Genomic DNA, 14,416 nt, shown 5'->3' on the forward strand with positions numbered 1-14,416 from the left:
CGGGCCGGTCTGAGTATTTCACAATCTGATCAGTTACTGGGATTTTCATGCACAACCATTTCTAGGGTTTACAAAGAATGGTGTGAAAAGGGAAAAACATCCAGTATGCGGCAGTCCTGTGGGAGAAAATGCCTTGTTGATGCTAGAGGTCAGAGGAGAATGGGCCGACTGATTCAAGCTGATAGAAGAGCAGAGGTGGACAAAGTACACTTGGGTAAAAAAAAAGTACACTTGAGTAAAAGTAAAAGTACTATTGGTTAAATATTACTCCATTACAAGTGAAAGTTGTAAAGATAGATTTTTACTTAAGTAAAAGTACAGAAATACTTGCTTTTAAAAGTACTTAAGTATGAAAAGTAAAAGTAAACGCATTGTTTTATTATCGTTGCATTGTTGTATGAAAGCACGCTGTTCCATCATCTGAACCTTGAACTCATTTAAATGCTTGCTTAAAAGTTACAAAGCTCTTATCAAAGTCAAAATCATACTAGAAAAGAAAGGTTTCTACATTGTGTTTATTTGACAGGATTATGTAAAAACATATTTCTGAAAGGACTTCAGTTAACATTATTAGTCCAACTACGTCGTTTTTGCATGCTAGCTAACACCATTGTCGAACGCTATGCGTTAGCGCTCTATCCACAAGGCTATGGCAACTTGGCGGGTAAATCTATAAAAATCATGTGACCGACCATACTTCATACCAGTGTTGCTTAATTTTGACAGCAAATTTTGATTTAGTTTTAGTCAGTCTTTTGACAACAACATTTTAGGCATCTGAATTGTTTTCGTTTTAGTCTAGTTTTAATTAACTATAATAACATTTTAGTAGATTCAATAGACTAAAATTCAGTACTTGTGGTCTGGCGTCTGAGAGGCAGCTTTCTGTGTGCACTTTTGTGTCGTCGCACTTTTTCAGACTTATCCACGTCTGCTCTTCTGAATTTTAACTTTTAAATATGGCCATGGTTGGGCGCACTGCGTCTGGGAACTGCTGCCTTCTATTTTGCCATCGATTGATTGGTGTTCAAAAAATACTTGGAAATCATTGAACTTCATGTGATCCTACAAGAGTGATTACTGATAGGCTGTCTGCAAAAAACAAAAAAAAACCGCATCACTTTTTAAAGAAGAAAACAAATCATCCACTGACTTTCAAAGCGGCTACGACTTTCTACTTCGAGGCCTTGATAGAAATGTAATTGAGTAAAAAGTACGACATTTGTCTTTCAAATGTAGTGAAGTAAAAGTCATAAGTTTCCAGAAACAATAATACTCAAGGAAAGTACAGATACTCAAAAAGTGTACTTAAGTACAGTACTCAATTAGTGTACTTAGTTACTGTCCACCTCTGTAGAAGAGCAACTTTGACTGAAATAACCACTCGTTACAACCGAGGTATGCAGCAAAGCATTTGTGAAGCCACAACACGCACAACCTTGAGGCGGATGGGCTACAACAGCAGAAGACCCCACCGGGTACCACTCATCTCCACTACAAATAGGAAAAAGAGGCTACAATTTGCACCAGCTCACCAAAATTGGACAGTTGAAGACTGGAAAAATGTTGCCTGGTCTGATGAGTCTCGATTTCTGTTGAGACATTCAGATGGTAGAGTCAGAATTTGGCGTAAACAGAATGAGAACATGGATCCATCATGCCTTGTTACCACTGTGCAGGCTGGTGGTGGTGGTGTAATGGTGTGGGGGATGTTTTTTTGGCACACTTTAGGCCCCTTAATGCCAATCGTTTAAATGCCACGGCCTACCTGAGCATTGTTTCTGACCATGTCCATCCCTTTATGACCACCATGTCCCCATCCTCTGATGGCTACTTCCAGCAGGATAATGCACCGTCACAAAGCTTGAATCATTTCAAATTGGTTTCTTGAACATGACAATGAGCTCACTGTACTAAAATGGCCCCCACAGTCACCAGATCTCAACCCAATAGAGCATCTTTGGGATGTGGTGGAACGGGAGCTTCGTGCCCTGGATGTGCATCCCACAAATCTCCATCAACTGCAAGATGCTATCCTATCAATATGGGCCAACATTTCTAAAGAATGCTTTCAGCACCTTGTTGAATCAATGCCACGAAGAATTAAGGCAGTTCTGAAGGCGAAAGGGGGTCAAACACAGTATTAGTATGTGTTCCTAATAATCCTTTGGGTGAGTGTATATTTGCATGTCATATTTGTGAGCACGTTTATTAATGGCAGGTTGTCGATACAGGACATTGTGATTTCTCTTCGTGTTATAGTTATCAGGTTACAGCGTTGCACGTTACAGCCGCACACACTTTGATCGCACGGAGCTTAGTGCTTACAGTATTTAGTTTCTGCGACACTAGTAGCAAAAGCAACCTTGCGAACGATCCTTCCTCGCGACAAACACAGCTCGTACGGGGGCTTGAGAAGGCATCAACATGTAGAAGTTGACTATATTAAAAGACAATAGACAATAAAAGGTCCGACATATAGGCTACGGAATACTTTTAGCTATGTTTCAGTCTGATTTTTCTTCCAAATTAAGGGGGTAATGCGAATTATTCCGGGCCACCCACACTATTGGAGGCCCACCCATCATCAACTTTCTGCCTACGCCACTGGTTTCAATCTAGTAAGAAGGTTCTGTATGTTAGAGTGGGGGGACATGGTCCCGTTTTCCTATTATTTGCATTGAAAGGAACTAAAGGCCAACAATGTAAGCCTGGTGAATATATAATGATTTCCAGATGTGTTCTATATGTTTTTCAGGTTGCACGTGTCTCACGTTCTTATACCATGAGATATATATGATGTAATTCTTTCCCATTGGATAAACTTGTTCTCTACCTCCTTTCTTTCTCCTATATCTATCTGAGAATTTTCCCTATTAAACGAAGATTTTATACTTCCCCAGATCTGAAAAGTCATTGTCTTTGAATCACCAAGAAACGCTGAGAAGGGCACGAAATGGGACTAAATAATTGAAATACCTTTCAGAGACCAAACCCAATAATTTTGCTCTTGTAACCCAGCTGTGAGTGAAGGTGAAGTAAATGAAATAGTGAATTAATTATAGCAGTTGTAGTGTTTTCAGACCCCTGACATAGACATAAACGACACATAGCATGCAGGTCATAACATAGGTTGGGCTTCTTAGTTCTTTGTTTTGTTTTTGTTCCTTTCTTTTTCTATTTTTCTATCTTTTGTGTCTGTTCCTTTGTCTGCTATTCTTCCTTCTCACTATCACTTCAATGTGTGTGTGTGTGTGTGTGTGTGTGTGTGTGTGTGTGTGTGTGTGTGTGTGTGTGTGTGTGAGAGAGAGTTGCAGTGCATATGTAGACTTATACATTTCATTGTAATGGAAACCATATGTTCTTCTGGGTGCATACACACAATCCTTTGTCCAGAGAATCACAGATGGATAGAGAAGACCTTGTCTCTCTCTCCTATGTCTAACAAAAATATTAAATAAAATAAATCTCTTGATAAAATAACTGGTGTCTGGTCATATGAATTAAACAACAAAAGGGAAAGAGTTTAATTCCAAGTCAACTTGACCTCATACTTATATTTCTGACCATTTCAAAGTTATTAGGGAATACCTTGTCAAGTATAAATGACACCTTTCCAGCTGTTCGGTAAATGTATATTATTTAACACAATCAATGACCAAAAAAAAGATATAAAATAGAACATTCTTTAAAAACAGAAAGGGGAGAAATCGGACAAAAGCACTACAACCTTTACAAATAAAATGAGCTTCATAAGTCTGATGTAATATAAAGATCTTAATCACTTTAAATATCACAAAATAGCTGGCCTCTTGCATTCTGCACTGCAGTCTCCACTTATAGTGTTTTCTTGATTCCGATTGGCCAACACAGTTGCCAGCAAGAAACTGCTTTCACCAATGAAAACACACACACACACACACACACACACACACACACACACACACACAAAAAAGCTGCTTGCGTTCAGTTCAGGATCAGCAGCGTCGAGTCTCTGAGGTGAGTCGAGCAGTTCGCGGTATTTCTCCTCATATTTACACACACACACACACACACACACACACACACACACACACACACACACACACACACACACACACACACACACACACACACACACACACACACACACACACACACACACACACACACACACACTTTATAGAGTTTGGTGTGTGTGTGTGTGTGTGTGTGTGTGTGTGAGTGTGTGAGAGAGAGATTGTTTCGATGTTTAAGAGAGAACTGTCACTGAATGTCAAGTCAAAAGTTAAAGTTTGAGATCTGTGAGGGGAATTGATGGGAATCATCTCAAGTGTTGAGCTCACATTTTAAAACGTGTTAGTTACTTCTACACTGAACTGAGCCTATATTGAGTCACGTGAGCCATTTAAAATCTATACATGCATGTAAAAATCCATGCATTCTGAAAATGGAAACAATAAATGTTGCTTTGTGGTGCTCTTTATTTTTTAAAGGTTTATCATTGTCAGTTTGAACTAACATGTTAAAGAGCTAATGTATTATATTGAATGTAGTTATTAGCCTATAAAGTATAACTATAATTATATTAATTTTTAATATAGAGTGTAATGTTTTGTTAATGCCATTTTGTGTTAAATTACTGTATTATCTTCTAATAGAGCACTTTTATATGATTTTAGTATCCTGAGTGGAATAATGTGTTTGTAAGAGCAAACAGTCAGAATAAAGTGAGATGATCTGCTGATGATCTAAATGTCTTGTTGAATGAGTGTTGATAGTCTGAGGCTCATCCATATTAACAGAGCTGCTGAAAAGACTCTTTATTTCATCTCAATAGTTCCTGTTTTCACCTCATTTATTATGATGATGTCTTCACATCTCCTGTAAATTCACACTTAAAGCTCATCCCTTACAAAAATAAACCATGGTTTTACTACAAATTAAACCAAAAAACCATGGTTATTGTAGTAAAACCATGGTAACCGCAAATTAACCATGGTTTTGCTACTCTAACCATAGTTTAACCATGGTATTTGTGGTAAAACTGTAGTTATATAAATGGTTTTCAATTAGCCAAAATACCATGGTTACTACATTTTTACTACAATAAAACCATGGTTAATTTTCGTAAGGGATTTCATTGGTGTCAACAGACTGAGGGGGTTTGATGGTGCTTTTAACTTTTTTTCTTTTATTTATTTATTTATTTATTTTTATATTTGGTAACTGATATATTTTTGATTTTGTCAGATTCTCTGTTCCTACTGCATTTAATCATCAGTGAATCTCCTCCCACAGCAGTCACATCATCAGTGAAGCTCCTCCCACAGCAGGCACATCATCAGTGAAGCTCCTCCCACAGCAGGCACATCATCAGTGAAGCTCCTCCCACATAAGGCACATCATCAGTGAAGCTCCTCCCACAGCAGGCACATCATCAGTGAAGCTCCTCCCACATCAGTTGATCAATAAATGCTGGAATATTCCCATCAGGCTACAAATGAAGACGAGCATCAGCACATCAGGAAGAGCTGAAATCTGCAAAGACTGAGTTTATTAAAGAGGACAGTGAGAACACGAGTGATCCAGAACCTGCAGAATGAAACACACTGAAGATCCTGAAGAACAAAGAGGTTGGTGTTTATTCTTCATTCATTCGTGATGCTGGAGAACAGAAAGATTCTAGTTTGTTTTCAACAAATGCTCAGTATCTACGATGATACCAAGATTTTGGACATTTCTCAATATACAGTTCTGAGAAATCAATGTTAAGTGGTCTCTTCATTTTTTCCAGAGCTGTAGTACATTGTGGTTTTATTTTATTTTAGCAATAAACAGTAAACACCAAACTGTATCAAGTACATAAACTTTCCCAAATTGTTGACAGGGTTGTAAGCATAACTTAAAGGGTTAGTTCACCCAAAAATGAAAATAATGTACACCCGTAAGACCTTCATGAAGCAGTGTTTTGAAATCGGCCATCACTATACTGCACATTTGGTTGGTCAAAATTGAGTTAAGACTTGAAATGGGCTTTGTGACATCTGTTCAAAAGTTTGCTGGTTCAATTTTGTCCAGTTTTAGAGAAACGCGAGTGTCAAAATTGCAGTAACTACAAAATCCAAGCCAATACCAAGGCAAACCGCAGTAAGCGCTCTAGCTTTGTTTCCCCGTTTTTGACATTTGGTCTATCTCGGTAGCCTTGCCCCGATCGTAACACAGAGACACAACAAACCAACCATGGCACAATCCCGCGGCCAAATGATGGTTGAACTCGCGTTAAAACGCAAATATCCAAAGACTGGTAAGGAAGATAGCAAAATAATAACTCCTAGTAAGGCAACTGTCAGAAGGAGGTCTTGCCCAGGGTGCAATTCAATGTAGAACTGCCACTGAGCCTAGGTACCACATTTGAACCCATTGTGTACTACAAGTGGTAACTATTTTTTTTTAAATTATTAATACAGAGATATTTTGTTGTCTTGCCAATCAGTTTTTTGGATATCACAGATAGGCTAGCTAAGAATACATAAGAATTATATTTTAATTATTAATTATAGCTTTAAGGGTGTAGATAGCCTAAACAGGAAATGTGCATGTTTGAGAATAGCTTAGAAATTAGGCTAAAGGGAGAAGAAGCATACGCAAGTTAACTTACTCTCTAACCTCTAATTCTAGGAAATGATGTATGGCTATATTAAAGGGATAGTTCAACCAAAAATGAAAATTCTGTATTATATACAGTTTATTAATACTATAAACATGTATTAAGAAGCATGAAAAAAAGTTGGATGAACACATTTAGTTTGTAGATACTGCACTTTGCAATTGTGTTTTAGTTGTTTAATGTCATCCAAAGGCAGAGTGCAGTATCTGTATTTTGGGGGTCAAATATCACATGGGTGGTCATGGTTTTTTTCTATAAAAAAACTTCTTTCTAAGAAGGCAATACATGAATGCATTACCACTAATCTACCCACAACATTTTAAGCTTTTAAGAATGTGAAACTTGTGTGATGATGTTTTTATGGTCTATTTATATGTGATTGCTAATCGTATGTTACCTTGTCCTGCCCAGGGACTACAGATGAAATTTAGCTTGTAGCTAATTCTGGTGTGGCTGAGTGCCATACACTGTCCCTGTTAAATAAACGAATAAATAAATAAACATGTTTGACTGGCTGGTGTAAAAACTTTAAAAGTTAAAATCAAGCTAATCAGACCATCACACACTGAGATACGGGTATTCATGTGTCCGCACTGTGATACGGGTATTCATGTGTGTCCGCGCTGAGATACGGGTATTCATGTGTGTCCGCGCTGAGATACGGGTATTCATGTGTGTCCGCGCTGAGATACGGGTATTCATGTGTGTCCGCGCTGAGATACGGGTATTCATGTGTGTCCGCGCTGAGATACGGGTATTCATGTGTCCGCACTGTGATACGGGTATTCATGTGTGTCCGCACTGTGATACGGGTATTCATGTGTGTCCGCGCTGAGATACGGGTATTCATGTGTGTCCGCGCTGAGATACGGGTATTCATGTGTCCGCACTGTGATACGGGTATTCATGTGTGTCCGCACTGTGATACGGGTATTCATGTGTCCGCGCTGAGATACGGGTATTCATGTGTGTCCGCACTGTGATACGGGTATTCATGTGTGTCCGCACTGAGATACGGGTATTCATGTGTGTCCGCGCTGAGATACGGGTATTCATGTGTGTCCGCGCTGAGATACGGGTATTCATGTGTGTCCGCACTGTGATACGGGTATTCATGTGTCCGCGCTGAGATACGGGTATTCATGTGTCCGCGCTGTGATACGGGTATTCATGTGTGTCCGCGCTGAGATACGGGTATTCATGTGTGTCCGCGCTGAGATACGGGTATTCATGTGTGTCCGCGCTGAGATACGGGTATTCATGTGTGTTCGTGCTGAGATACGGGTATTCATGTGTCCGCGCTGAGATACGGGTATTCATGTGTGTCTGCGCTGAGATACGGGTATTCATGTGTCCGCGCTGAGATACGGGTATTCATGTGTGTTCGCGCTGAGATACGGGTATTCATGTGTGTCCGCGCTGAGATACGGGTATTCATGTGTGTCCGCGCTGAGATACGGGTATTCATGTGTGTTCGTGCTGAGATACGGGTATTCATGTGTGTTCGTGCTGAGATACGGGTATTCATGTGTGTTCGCGCTGAGATACGGGTATTCATGTGTCCGCGCTGAGATACGGGTATTCATGTGTCCGCGCTGAGATACGGGTATTCATGTGTCCGCGCTGAGATACGGGTATTCATGTGTGTCCGCGCTGAGATACGGGTATTCATGTGTTTGCGCTGAGATACGGGTATTCATGTGTGTCCGCGCTGAGATACGGGTATTCACGTGTCCGCGCTGAGATGCGGGTATTCACGTGTCCGCGCTGTGATACGGGTATTCATGTGTCCGCGCTGAGATACGGGTATTCATGTGTCCGTGCTGAGATACGGGTATTCATGTGTCCGCGCTGAGATACGGGTATTCATGTGTCCGCGCTGAGATGCGGGTATTCATGTGTCCGCGCTGAGATACGGGTATTCATGTGTGTTCGCGCTGAGATACGGGTATTCATGTGTCCGCGCTGAGATGCGGGTATTCATGTGTCCGCGCTGAGATACGGGTATTCATGTGTGTTCGCGCTGAGATACGGGTATTCATGTGTGTCCGCGCTGAGATACGGGTATTCATGTGTCCGCGCTGAGATACGGGTATTCATGTGTGTTCGCGCTGAGATACGGGTATTCATGTGTGTCCGCGCTGAGATACAGGTATTCATGTGTCCGCGCTGAGATGCGGGTATTCATGTGTCCGCACTGTGATACGGGTATTCATGTGTCCGCGCTGAGATGCGGGTATTCATGTGTCCGCGCTGAGATACAGGTATTCATGTGTCCGCGCTGAGATGCGGGTATTCATGTGTCCGCGCTGAGATACGGGTATTCATGTGTCCGCGCTGAGATGCGGGTATTCATGTGTCCGCACTGTGATACGGGTATTCATGTGTCCGCGCTGAGATGCGGGTATTCATGTGTCCGCGCTGAGATACAGGTATTCATGTGTCCGCGCTGAGATGCGGGTATTCATGTGTCCGCGCTGAGATACGGGTATTCATGTGTCCGCGCTGAGATACGGGTATTCATGTGTCCGCGCTGAGATACGGGTATTCATGTGTCCGCGCTGAGATACAGGTATTCATGTGTCCGCGCTGAGATGCGGGTATTCATGTGTCCGCGCTGAGATACGGGTATTCATGTGTCCGCGCTGAGATACGGGTATTCATGTGTCCGCGCTGAGATACGGGTATTCATGTGTCCGCGCTGAGATACGGGTATTCATGTGTCCGCGCTGAGATACGGGTATTCATGTGTGTTCGCGCTGAGATACAGGTATTCATGTGTCCGCGCTGAGATACAGGTATTCATTTGTCCGCGCTGAGATACGGGTATTCATGTGTCCGCGCTGAGATGCGGGTATTCATTTGTCCGCGCTGAGATACGGGTATTCATGTGTCCGCGCTGAGATGCGGGTATTCATGTGTCCGCGCTGAGATACGGGTATTCATGTGTCCGCGCTGAGATGCGGGTATTCATGTGTGTCCGCTCTGAGATACGGGTATTCATGTGTCCGCGCTGAGATACGGGTATTCATGTGTCCGCGCTGAGATACGGGTATTCATGTGTGTCCGCGCTGAGATACAGGTATTCATGTGTGTTCGCGCTGAGATACAGGTATTCATTTGTCCGCGCTGAGATACGGGTATTCATGTGTCCGCGCTGAGATGCGGGTATTCATGTGTCCGCGCTGAGATACGGGTATTCATGTGTCCGCGCTGAGATACGGGTATTCATGTGTGTTCGCGCTGAGATACAGGTATTCATGTGTCCGCGCTGAGATACAGGTATTCATGTGTCCGCGCTGAGATACAGGTATTCATTTGTCCGCGCTGAGATACGGGTATTCATGTGTCCGCGCTGAGATACGGGTATTCATGTGTCCGCGCTGAGATACGGGTATTCATGTGTCCGCGCTGAGATACGGGTATTCATGTGTGTCCGCGCTGAGATACGGGTATTCATGTGTCCGCGCTGAGATGCGGGTATTCATTTGTCCGCGCTGAGATACGGGTATTCATGTGTCCGCGCTGAGATACGGGTATTCATGTGTCCGCGCTGAGATGCGGGTATTCATGTGTGTCCGCTCTGAGATACGGGTATTCATGTGTGTCCGCGCTGAGATACAGGTATTCATGTGTGTCCGCGCTGAGATACAGGTATTCATGTGTGTTCGCGCTGAGATACAGGTATTCATTTGTCCGCGCTGAGATACGGGTATTCATGTGTCCGCGCTGAGATGCGGGTATTCATGTGTCCGCGCTGAGATACGGGTATTCATGTGTCCGCGCTGAGATGCGGGTATTCATGTGTCCGCGCTGAGATACAGGTATTCATGTGTCCGCGCTGAGATGCGGGTATTCATGTGTCCGCGCTGAGATACGGGTATTCATGTGTCCGCGCTGAGATACGGGTATTCATGTGTCCGCGCTGAGATACGGGTATTCATGTGTCCGCGCTGAGATACGGGTATTCATGTGTCCGCGCTGAGATGCGGGTATTCATGTGTGTTCGCGCTGAGATACGGGTATTCATGTGTGTTCGCGCTGAGATACGGGTATTCATGTGTCCGCGCTGAGATGCGGGTATTCATGTGTCCGCGCTGAGATACGGGTATTCATGTGTGTTCGCGCTGAGATACGGGTATTCATGTGTCCGCGCTGAGATACAGGTATTCATGTGTCCGCGCTGAGATGCGGGTATTCATGTGTCCGCGCTGAGATACGGGTATTCATGTGTGTTCACACTGTCTGGCGGCCATTTTGAAAACTGTCTGAAAACTTTCACTAAAAGTGTAGCCCCTTAAATGTGCATTTTTAGATGCTTAAGCCTTTATTTTTGATAAGTACAACTTCTTACTGCAAAATTAAGAGATTCATGTTCAGACTTTTGCATATTATAGCCTGGAACCTGGATGTGGAAAATGATTACAGTTCGATCCTAAAGATAGTTTTAGCAACATAGCACAGGTGCAGTAGACTTGAAATTAAATAATTTCCCCATTGTCTAATTCACGGGACCGGACACCAGTTGTTATACCAAGAGATTTTATTTATTGTCAAACATAGGAGAGAGAGAGACAGTGTACCAAACGAAGGTCTTCATGCCAGCTTCTCTGGTCCTCTGGACAAAAAGGTTGTGTTTTATATGCTGGAAAACTACATTACCAGAGGAACATGTGATGTCCATTAAAATGGAATGTATAAACGTATACGTCAGCATTAGTATGGTGATAGATTTTATGTGGATCTCCGCATGGAAGGAAAGTGAACAGACGGTCTGTTCCCGGCATTCTATGTTTTTAACATATGGTTTAATTTATGTACAGGAAGCATGTCCATATAAGGAACAGGGCTCCACTAGGATTGAATGGGAAACGGGAATGGTCCCTGCTTTTCTGTATTGCAAGGTCTTCAGGATCCCAAGGAACGCCTGGGTGTTTGACCGGTGTTTAATCCATCTTGTGAGATTAATGGCAACAGGGGTGTGAAGGTTACAAACATGTCCCCATTAAGCACAGCCTGAATTTTTGCATTTAATGATGTAAATGCTTTTATCATTTAAAATAAAATAAAATATTATTGTGTGAGAGATTAATCTTTTATTTTAACATAACTTCTTGTACTCAAACCAATACCCTGTGCACTAAAATGTATCAATGTAGATTTTGGTGAGCGTAATGGGTACGTTTACCCTAAATATAAACTGAATGTCTGTGAAGACTAAGATTTTATTATTTAATATCAATATTCATAATCATTATTTAGTCAGAGTGGGTCTGAAGTGTGAGGGTTACATGGAGAGATAATCTTAAACACAGGAATATGTAGCATAAGTTCTAATTATGCACATGTGACTGGAATTCTCTATAAGGAAGAAAAATGCACGACACAAGTCACAAGTTCTCTAAAAGACCTCTATTTTGAACAACATGTTTTTTTATGCATATGTTCTAGGGTATATTGTGCCTCGTAAAAGCACAAGGTATTTATCTGTGTAAGCACCCCATAAAAACCAACCTTGTGTCCAGAAAGCTGGAATGAAGACCATCCCTCCAGAAAATCGTATTTTTCTCCTATGCTGACATATAATAAAAAAGAAAATCTCTTGGAGAAGTGACTGGTGTACTTTAGGGATGTCACTAGTACCGGTACTTTGGTACCAAGCCGGTACTGAAATTTTGATGAAAATGTGACGATACCAACATTTCTGTAGAAGCGGTAGTACTGACTCCCGAGTGTATTCGGTATCCGCAGCTGCGTTCAGTCGCAGGTATAAACAAATCTGGATTTCTGTATTATTTCAGCTTGTTACTGTCATGAGATTATATATTTAGACATCTGTCTAGTTTCATTTCATCATATTCAAACATGACTCAGACACTTTGGCCCAAGTGTTGGGAGCTTTTATGGTAACACAATTATTGTTGTATATTATAGCAGTTGTGTACTTTCTGCTACTCTGTTATACTCACTTTTATGGCTTTTCATTTCATATTTCTCTTCAAATTATTTTGATTTACAGAGAATTAAATTAATTTTCCTCTTTCGTTACAGACGTGATAGGAGAGAGTGAGGAGAGTGAAGAATGGAGTGAAGAGGAGGAGGAACATGTCAAACCTGGAGAAAAACCTTTGAGTCGCTCAAAGATTAAAAAGACATTTATAAAGAAAACAAGAGCTAAGAAATCTTTCACCTGCTCTCAGTGTGGAAAGAGTTTCTCAACCAAACAACATCTTGATGGCCACATGAGGATCCACACCGGAGAGAAGCCGTTCTCATGTGATCAGTGCGGGAAGGGTTTCACGACTTCAGGACACCTTAAGATTCACATGAGGATCCACACCGGAGAGAACCCGCACGCATGCGATAAATGTGGGAAGGGTTTCACGACTTCAGGACACCTTAAGATTCACATGAGGATCCACACCGGAGAAAAGCCATTCATGTGTGATCAGTGTGAAAAGATATTCTCTCACAAACAAAGTCTTGTTGATCACTTGAGCATTCACACCGGAGAGAGACCGTTCTCATGTGATCAGTGCGGGAAGAGCTTCCTGAAATCTGATAAACTTAAAAGACACATGAAAATCCACACTGGAGAATCAGCAGACCTTAAGAAACACATGAGGATCCACACCGGAGAGAAGCCATTCTCATGTGATCGGTGTGGGAAGAGTTTCAAAGGAAAAGCAAGTCTTAAGCTTCACAAGAGAGTTCACACCGGAGAGAAGCCGTTCATGTGTGATCAGTGTGAAAAGGGATTCACTAGCAGACAAAGTTTTAACTATCACATGATGATCCACACTGGAAAGAGGCCGTTCTCATGTGATCAATGCGGGAAGAGTTTCAATGACAAAGCAAGTCTTAAGCTTCACGAGAGAATTCACACCGGAGAGAAGCCGTTCATGTGTGAGCAGTGTGAAAAGAGATTTGCTAGCAGACAAAGTCTTAACTCTCACATGAGCATCCACACGGGGGAGAAGCCGTTCTCATGTGATCACTGCGGTAAAACATTTCTAGGGTCATCACAACTGAAGACACACCTGAGAGTTCATACGAAGGAGAAGCCATATTCATGTTCTGTGTGTGGAAAGAGTTTTTCACTGCTGCAACATTTACATGTACATGAGAAAATACACACTGGTGTGAGAGAGTACATGTGCTTTGAGTGTGAGAAGACTTTTACTACAGCGAGCGATTTAAAAGTGCACCAGAGAATTCACACTGGAGAAAAACCTTACAAGTGTTCACACTGTGACAAGAGATTCAATGTGTTAGGAAATAAGAAAGCACATGAGAAGATCCACAGCAGAGAGAAGCCGTACACGTGTGATCAGTGCGGGAAGAGTTTCTCTACTAAACGTTACCTGAACAAACACATGAGGATCCATGCAGTGGAGAAACCACTTAGTGGAGAAATCAATTCGTTTCCCAACGGCCATGATGAGTAACATTTTACATTAACATTTATGCATTTGGCAGACGCTTTTATCCAAAGCGACTTACATCGCAGTCAAGGAACACTTTCATTTTGTCGGTTCTTGCTTTCCCTGTGAATCGAACCCATGACCTTGGCGTTGCTAGCACCACACTGTACTGTTTGAGCTACAGGAGCTATCGTGATTGATCTTGAAGAAGTCTATGAACTACTTTTCAAAAGAATCAGAGATTGTGATGTTTTAAGTCTTAATAATATTGTAAAAACTACAGCAATGACTATCTAAATCAGAGGTCTTCAACCCTGCTCCTGGGGACCCACTGCCCTGCAGA

The sequence above is a fragment of the Gobio gobio genome, assembly GCF_949357685.1.
Source record: "Gobio gobio genome assembly, chromosome: 12".
NCBI lineage: Eukaryota > Metazoa > Chordata > Actinopteri > Cypriniformes > Gobionidae > Gobio > Gobio gobio.